A 9025-nucleotide genomic window follows, 5' to 3' on the forward strand; every position below is an offset into this window, starting at 1 on the left:
TTCACCCATCATTCGATTCGATTCGATTTCGATACCAAATGGTCCGATTCGAATATTTTCGATTCGATTCAAATTAAACTATTTGCTGCTTATTTTGCAAATTATTTCATGGTTGGTTTGTCCAGGGCATTAATTCATATTTTTGGTATTTGTTATTAACTTATTATGTTGTACATTTAAAGTGTTTAATTTTTTAAATAAAATCTAAAATTTGAAAACGCAACACTGTAACAAATTTATTGAACAAAACTTCCGGTTGAGTAATTCTTAAATAACACAAAATGTGCAATGCATCACATCTGAAATATGAACCGAGTGTTTTCTCTTTAAATGTTGACTCAAATTTGTAGTGCTTCAAGATTAAGAGTAACTTACGTGGGAGGCGGAAAACTACAACGGGCGAGGCATGGTATGGTATTGCGCAAGGGGCGGTTAGAGGGTTAGGGTTAGGGTTTGGGTTAGTGTTAGGGGTCGGGTTAGGGTTTGGGTTAGCCTAAACCCAACCCTAACCCTAACCCGACCCCTAATCCTAACCCTTACCCTAACCCTTTTTTGGGGGTTATCACCCCTGACCATGCCTCGCCCGTTGTAGTTTTCCGCCTCCCAACTTACGTCAACAAAACACAATTTGACAGTTGCCATTGCATCAAAACCTTTGCGAAACCCGAAATGTTCCCATACTTTTGATTTTAATTTTGACGGTGCGTCTTTCAGCGCGGTTGAAAAAGCCATTTTACCGGCTGATGTAATGCTCAGCATGCTATTCATTCATTCATTGAATGCCATATTGGATATTGACCAATCACAAGACGTATTACAAATGACAAGAAAGTTTGGACGACGGATTTGGAAAGTAAGGTTTAAAATGCGGATCAATCGGGATTGCACTGAATCGAAATTGGCCGTATTGATATCGAAATTGATTCGGCGGCGTTGAACCGGTTTTTCGATGCATCGAACCGATCCGTTACAGCTCTAGTGACCGATGAGTTAATTAATTTAGTAATTTGTTCGAAAACACATCCGCAGCGTCCGAGATTATGAACGACGAACAAACTGTTTCGAAACTGGTCACACCCCATTACAAAGTTGGGAGATCGAGGGCCATCCTGGCCTTCTTATTTGAAAATAAAATGTTGGTGGTTATACAAATCATTTAAATAATAAAAGTAATCAATTAAGTAAGCATGGTGTGTCATATTATGCAGCATATATCGATTAATAAATGCACCGTTAATATAGTGTCACAGTTAGACGTTATTGGATCAAAACGGTGGTTCACAGAAAACAAAATGGAACAACGTCGAATCGATTCAAATGGTATTAAGCTATTTTCAAACGTTTCTATAGTTAAGCATATCCGACACGCTTGCGTATCAGAACCGCTTAAAGCAATGCGAATAAATCATATACTCGCGTATGTATCATTATCAGAACATGGGGAAGTTAAAACATATTCGATAGCTGAAACAGTAAGCGTATGCTTTAAACTGATATCGAGTCGAGTTTGATTTACTTACTTATTAGAAATGAATACAATGAAACAAAAAACTCCTTTTTTGTAATATTAAATTTACTTTATTATCAAAACATTTTCACATGTGAGTATTGAGGTACCGACTATATTTAAATATATACAATCAAATATTAAATAGCGTTGTACTGAAAAGCATCACGAAAACATTGATAAAATATACATTACAGGAATGATCGCACTCTGAATGACAAAGTAAAACTAAACTAAGTCTCGTTTCACATAATGTTACCACATAATTACCTGCTATTATATAATTTAACAGTTCTTACAAGTGTGTCATAGATTAAATACGGCATTAAGTCGAAAAAGTAAAGACGATGCAAACATTTTAAAAGAACTTCGAACGAATGGCATTTTTGTTGCTGAAATGTGAAACTTTTTTAAACGTTAAGAAGTTACCAGTAGTTAAACTCTTTGTCACAAATAACAATTTGCGATTCTTTATGCAAACGACTTGTCATATTTTCGGTAAAATAAATTACAGTGTGATAAAATTGAATCAAAAAGAGATTTTGTATTTTGGTAAATAATTTGAAAACCGTCACTTGAGCAAAATACTGACATTTTAATAACCTTATTTATAGTGCGTATATGGCTACATCATGAAACAAACTGATATATGTTTTTAAATGGTACACACTGAATCGAAATATGTGTATGATTATTTCAATAAATAGTTAAGTGCAAAACTATAGTCACTAGCATCTAAAATATAAGTAGCTAATGTAACTCTATGTTACAGTGAGTGCATGAATGTACATGTCATATCACAATACAGCGTTAAGAGCTCCGTTACCATCGTAACCCCTTGCGGAGGGCGACAGAAAGGATAAATGCATGGCATAACAAACATCAAAGGACAGTCTCACAGTTGAGGGTCAGACATTTATTTTCTCCTAAAATTAATCCCAAAACTGCTTTTTTCTAGTAATCTTGGTATGATTTACTTTTCCGTTTGTTGTTGATTTAAAGCCATCATTACAAAAATTTTTATTCTAATGTAGCTTTTGTTTCATAATTAATAGTCAATAATATATCAACGAGGTAGCATTGTTTTCTAAAAAACAAAACAAAAAAAACGTCAGAATATAAATTTTGTGCAAGTCATCTGCCTTTGATCTTTAAATTGCAAGCCATTAAAATATTATGAAACACAACATTTTAATACAAAAAAGAATGGGAAAAATACGTAAAACTGTCACTTAATAAATACAAACAATTCAAAAAACCAATTACTAAATAACAATGTTAATATTGTCACAAAAATGAAATAATAAAACGCATTGCACTAACACCGGCCGACCAGACTGACAAATGGTCCACGAAAAAGCAGTTGTCCTAGGACAATTATCTAACAAGTTAAAGTGAATCCGACGATCGTATTAATAATTGAAATTACTAAATTGCAAATATATTATTTATTTCCAATACTTCTAAATATTGATGTTCTGTCAAATAGTTAACATGTTTAACAAATAATAACGCATGTTTCGTGAATTAAAAAGTAAAGTGTTATTGATGATGAAATAGATAACAAATTACTAGTATAGTATGTGCGTAAACAATTTGTTTAAATGTTGCACAATAATTATTAAGTTTATTAGTCCGTGAACGAACACACTTTCTCAAATATCGTCAAATATCTATGCTAAAACTAAATATACAACTATATACAGGTTTATGGTATTATAATATCCAGGATTTCTTTATTACACAAATATATAAACTTCATAGACTATAGGTACAAATAATTATACATGACACCCAAAACTACATATATACTCATTTACATTGCACCAGTATTTTGCCAATTTTATTCAATAAAATAGTTATTTTGAGGTAAAGATTGCAAAGTTTTCACTATACTGCTTGTAAATTGCAACATTGTAAGGAGTATTTCTATATTGGATAATACTGCTTCAATATGTTTAAATTTCCTTGACACTTAAACATTACAAAAACGTTATTGTTTCAAAAATAAAAGCATTCAAGCATATGCTTGGTAGAAACCTATAGGACTTTGCATTTTATTGCATATTAAACATATACATATTATCGGTTTTCAAACGATTCCATTAAAAAAGTTCGCAACAGTAACATTCTCGTATTTTCTACTTTAAGTATCTCATACAAACAAAATGCCCTGTCCCCATATTGGCTTAAAGCTAATATATATATTAAGTTTTACTATCATTTTAAAATTTGATTCAGTACTCAACACATGCTTTAAATAAAATCATATATTCATAGATTACAAATTTATACAAGGCGTTTACATCAGACTAAATTGTGTTAAACATAGTAATATGGCTATATACAATTTGAACTTTGGCATCGCGAATGCTTTTAACATAAATATATTCAGATGTAAACATAGAACTAATATATAATATCAACATAATATAATGATACGTCTAAATAGCGCTAGAGTGATAACAAAATTGCTGTATGGTATTTACGTGCAATAAATAATACCGTGAAAAAAGCTATTATGAAAAGTATAATACCGACACCATAATAAGAGTCACTATGCATACATATATTATTTTACTAGTAAACTGTTATACAAAGTATAAAAATGAAGCTTAGCCATAATCAGCACTAAATTGAATTATTCAATGGATAGTTTTTTAAATGTATATGACTACGATGGGAATCGCAAAATGTGTAATAAACAAGTAATTTAAAGCTTGCACAAACGAGATGACAGAATATGAATGTCAAAAAATTACATACATATACTGGGACAATAATACTGTGACGCACAGAACGTTACGCAACTGGACATAAGTAATAAGTTATAAAGAAAATAATATAAGTTATAATGACAAGCATCTCAAATGTAGTGTGTGGTCATAAAAATAGAAACAATGATCGTGACTGAATGACAAACACATTCTCTTGTTTAACGGTGCTATGGCGTTAGAGTGCCTTAAGTATGGTGTTGTTTGTTTTTCGAATTGTGTTCGTCTTAACAATACGACTATCAAAAACAAAAAAGTAATCACACGTTTTACGCGTACATTTCATGTTAACGCTAATATATTCTCGAACTTTAGCAAGACATGCATGGTTATAAGTCACAAATTGTTCAAACAAAAACTGGTTGAAAAGTACATTATATTCTCCTTCCTTTCTTCCTTATGTCATTCTGAGCCAACAGACAACAATCTGTGGCAATTGTAATTACTATTGAAAGCACTTTGCTACTTTCAACAAGCTGTCTTGTTTCCTATATTCTGTTTCAATCGTCTCTGTCATTTAAGGACGTTATTGACACTGTCAGTTATGAGTTTAACAATAAGAATTCGGACATTATAGATCAGAAGACGGCCTTAATTTTGTTTATGGCATTATGTTCACCACCATGTAAATTCAGGGTATGTTTGGACGATAAATTGTACTATAAAGGAGGTCTAATGTTCGCAAACAACTTAAACATTAACATGATCAGCAAAGGTTCACTACTATCTATTACAATGACACAACTGTTTGATCGACATCTCGTATATATTAAACGTATAATAAAAATGCATGAACGTCACATGTTGACCATTCGTTAAAATGTTACAATCTATTAGAGCTGCAACGATTCACCAACAGCTCGATTCGATTCGATTTCGATTATAGACACTCCGATACCGATTTTTTCGATTCGATTCATCTTCAAACCTAGTTTTATCATATATTCACTCTTCTGCCTCAAATAAACATTTCTGTTCAAAAGTGTCGCATACCTAGATATCTTGGGCATTTTTGTGTTTGTTTGATATAGTTTGGTTGGTTCAACAGAGTTTTAAAAACGGTTGAACGTGTGTTAAATAAACATTTGTAAGAAATATTTTGCAAGAAACTGCCAATTGTCTTTCAAACTATGTCGATATTTCAATAAAATACATAAAAAAGAATAGCAAATTAGGACTCAATTTTAATATAAAAAACTTCTGACTTGAAGATTGTGTAGAATACACAATAATATAAAATTAAATAAATAATCATACGAACATCTGGAGTCAGTGGAGTGATCGTACTATCATTAATATACTTATGTCCAAAACCGCTACACGCATGTCTACAATTGTGCTGAGACAGCATTACCTGTTACCTGTAGGACAAAGCACATTCTCTAATAAACTCAACAAATTTCAAACAGAAACAGAACTACTTTTCTGGCTGGCGACTTGAGTAGTTGCACTTGTGCTACCTCTTAGTCTTGCTAAATCAACGTTATGTTTGCATCCGTAAAGCACAGTTTACACTTTGCTTTATCGGGAGGGCTACCATCCCGAAACCCAAAATACTGCCACTTTTTTATTTTAGCTTCTTAGGCGCGTCTGATAATTTCAATTTGTCGGCCGCAACTTGCTCAGCCATTTTGACGCTTTTTCCGAAAGTAGGCCGTAACGCGCTTATTGATTGGATGACTTAAGTAATAAGCAGCCAATCGCGCGCGTCGTAATTACAAGTAAAGATAAAACCTACACCTTTCCGTATCAAATAGTCAGAATACAGCGAGCTTTACGTATCTATGTATATATATATGTTTATATGTCTATATGTTAAAGAATCGAATCGAATTTGGTAGGTTTGGTATCGTAGTCGAATCGACGCATTTCGAACCGATTTTCGATGCATCGGATCAAATCGTTGGAGCTCTACGATCTATGCCTAAAGTAATAATCCAAGAACGGTTCGGGTTACCATGGAAACAGCTCAGCTACGTGTGTTCTGGTCAGGGGAAAAACGATTCGGTCAGTTGATTACAGAACATAGTTATCGTTGAACATAAGCTAGTTTCTTGCCAATCGCATGTTTCCATTTGCATCTGAGTGTGCCCCAACCCTTAAGGATCGCACTGAACTATCGCGTCTTAATTGGATGTTTGGCATGAACCTCTGAAACACAAGGTTTGATTAGGTGGTCAAACGCAGCGAAAATTTAAAGTTTCAAACAGTCATTTTGAGTCTTGATGTGTATAAGAAATACAGGTTTAATCAAAACACGAACAGCACTGACACTTATAAAAGTCTAGTTATTACCTAAAAAAATTATGATTTGGTTTGTTTAAGAGTTTACATTATATTTTGCTTCCACAAATTGTCAACCAATTTATTTTCATTAATCATGTATATACGTGTCCATATTTTCCTTTAACGAAAACTTAAATAACTAAGCAAGCAAGAAGCGACAATTTGAAAATGTTAAAGCTGTGATCAAGCAGAAACTGAAAGTAAATTGTTAACAAATAAAGATGGCATAACAACAAACAATGATCGGCGATAATCGGCGATATAGAACTTTGTGTTTTGATAATTATCACTATAACCAATATTATAAAATTTAGAATGCACATGATCAATTAGTCTACGTTGATATCAACGGTTTTTCAAGTTCACATTAAATTTCTAAAGCAACAAAAAGTGAACTGATCTAACGAGTGAATTGAGCATAAATTTCCAAAGGTTTAACTTAAATAACCTAGGTAAAGACTAATATAAATAACAATCATAATAACATTTTGTAACATACCAGTCTCTTTTCATTGTCACCATTCCCCTGGCAGCCCCGCAAGGGGGAGGGGGGTCCACCCAGAATACTCAAACAATCCTCGCTTTGTGTGTTGACGTTATACCATATGACGATAAGCATCCGAAAAGGGAGCGTGAAGAAACGCTTGAATGCTCGGTATATTCCGGAGACGCAACTCGGAACACCTAAACTACCGATTTTACATACATTGTACTTGATGCAGACGATATCATATATTTGCGAACCTACACGGATAATCACGATAACTTAACGCGAACTAATTCAACTTTCGTCTAGTTGACTCGGACTTTGAGCTGATTATATCGAAACCGCTTGAGTTATGAGAATGTTGCAAGTACTGGATTGTTAAACATACTCGTGATGTACTTAAAGATTGTATTATGCTTATTGGTTTGAATAATCCACATTTCATCATGACAAGTGGTTTACCAAATAAAAGAAAGAAAAACGTCACCAAAATACTTGAACAATAACAACAGTGGTGATGACGGGATATGTAATTTTATTTATTTTTATTATTTTTTATTTGTATTATTATTATAATTTATTATTTTTATTTATTTATTATGTTTGTTATTATTATTGGCTGTCACTTGCTTCAATTTCTCACACAATGAATACAAATGAGAGGAAACTATGTAAATTTTTTAATTAAGCATCATCGTGACTTCTTTCAATAAAAAACTGTTTTATATTAATAAAAAGGTATTGAGTAAAGCAATTAAACTCGTATAACGGATTTAATAAATTATAATCATATGATTGCACGTTATGTGACATATGTTTATTATGTACTGTTTAAACCAATAGAAAACAGATTGCCCACACATATAGCCTCAAAAATTACATTTTATTTATTTACTCTCAGTTGAAAATCAAAATTGGCTTCTAATGTATTGTATTTGGCCTAAGTGTCAATGCAGTGAATGCATTATGTAATTTTATAACGATAAGAGTATCTTATACTGGACTTTGTAAGGTCCACCTTTGATTATCGTAAATTTAATCCACAGCATTAAGATACTGCTAACCCCTATCTATCTTCGCACATCATATCTTCGTTTAATAAAGTAACTTAAATTTAAATGCATCCGTTTGATTCTAAAACAAAAAATGCACATGATTAAAAAATAAAAATCCCATGGTAAGGACAATTGTGCACATAAATATAATTAACACGCATCAATGCAGCGTAATTAATCAGTTATTGATCGAAAATGAGGATTTGATCGCATACTTTATCCCAAACAGGCGAATCTTGAAGATAAATGGTAATTCAGTTTGCAAAAATTTTGGGTTCACAAAGTTTTTCGTAAGCCGTTTCAAGTTAAATAGAAAGTTATGTTCAATACCTTTATAGGCATTTCAAATAAGGTGAGTTTACCGAATTTATAAATGTAAAAAAAGACGGATAAAAGAGGATACATGTCAGGTTAAATGCTATCATACAATTTACGTTAAGCATTTTAAGCATTAGCGAGGGTATGACGTACAATGGCTATTACAGTACAATACTGCACCTTCACTGATGTTAAATACCGTCGCTATAACAATCACAATCATCACCAATATCTGGCAATAAGTTGATATGATAACAATTTTAATCCGATAAAGGTCGAATTAAACTGATAGAAGTGCAATATGATTGAATATGCAAATATGGTTCGTGTCATTGATCATCGTGTGTAATAAATACAACGGATCAGCATGTTTAACTCAAGGATAAAAGCAATAGCCAAAACATAAACCGACAAACTGATCGCAGTGCTTATCCCCCTATCAAACGGGGACTCAAATTACAAGTAAAATTCTTCCAGGTCTTGAGGTAATGTGCATTTTGAATTTGGTTGGTTGTTTATCTTTTTTTATAAAAAAATTAGCACATCTCTTTACAAATTGAACCTTTTAGAAATGTACATAAATGCTATGCAAACCACT

General features: G+C 32.5%; 1 long non-coding RNA gene across 1 annotated transcript; it reads right to left on the reverse strand.

Moving 5' to 3' along the window:
* Window positions 1–3210: 3210 nt before the first annotated feature.
* On the reverse strand, window positions 3211–7403 carry LOC127852216 (uncharacterized). The gene is made up of 2 exons (XR_008036134.1): window positions 7067–7403; window positions 3211–6432 (listed from the first exon to the last, which is right to left on the reverse strand). It is a non-coding gene; the product is annotated as an uncharacterized LOC127852216 (long non-coding RNA).
* Between the last annotated feature and the right edge of the window lie 1622 nt (window positions 7404–9025).

Source organism: Dreissena polymorpha, chromosome 12 (genome assembly GCF_020536995.1).
Source record: "Dreissena polymorpha isolate Duluth1 chromosome 12, UMN_Dpol_1.0, whole genome shotgun sequence".
Lineage (NCBI taxonomy): Eukaryota > Metazoa > Mollusca > Bivalvia > Myida > Dreissenidae > Dreissena > Dreissena polymorpha.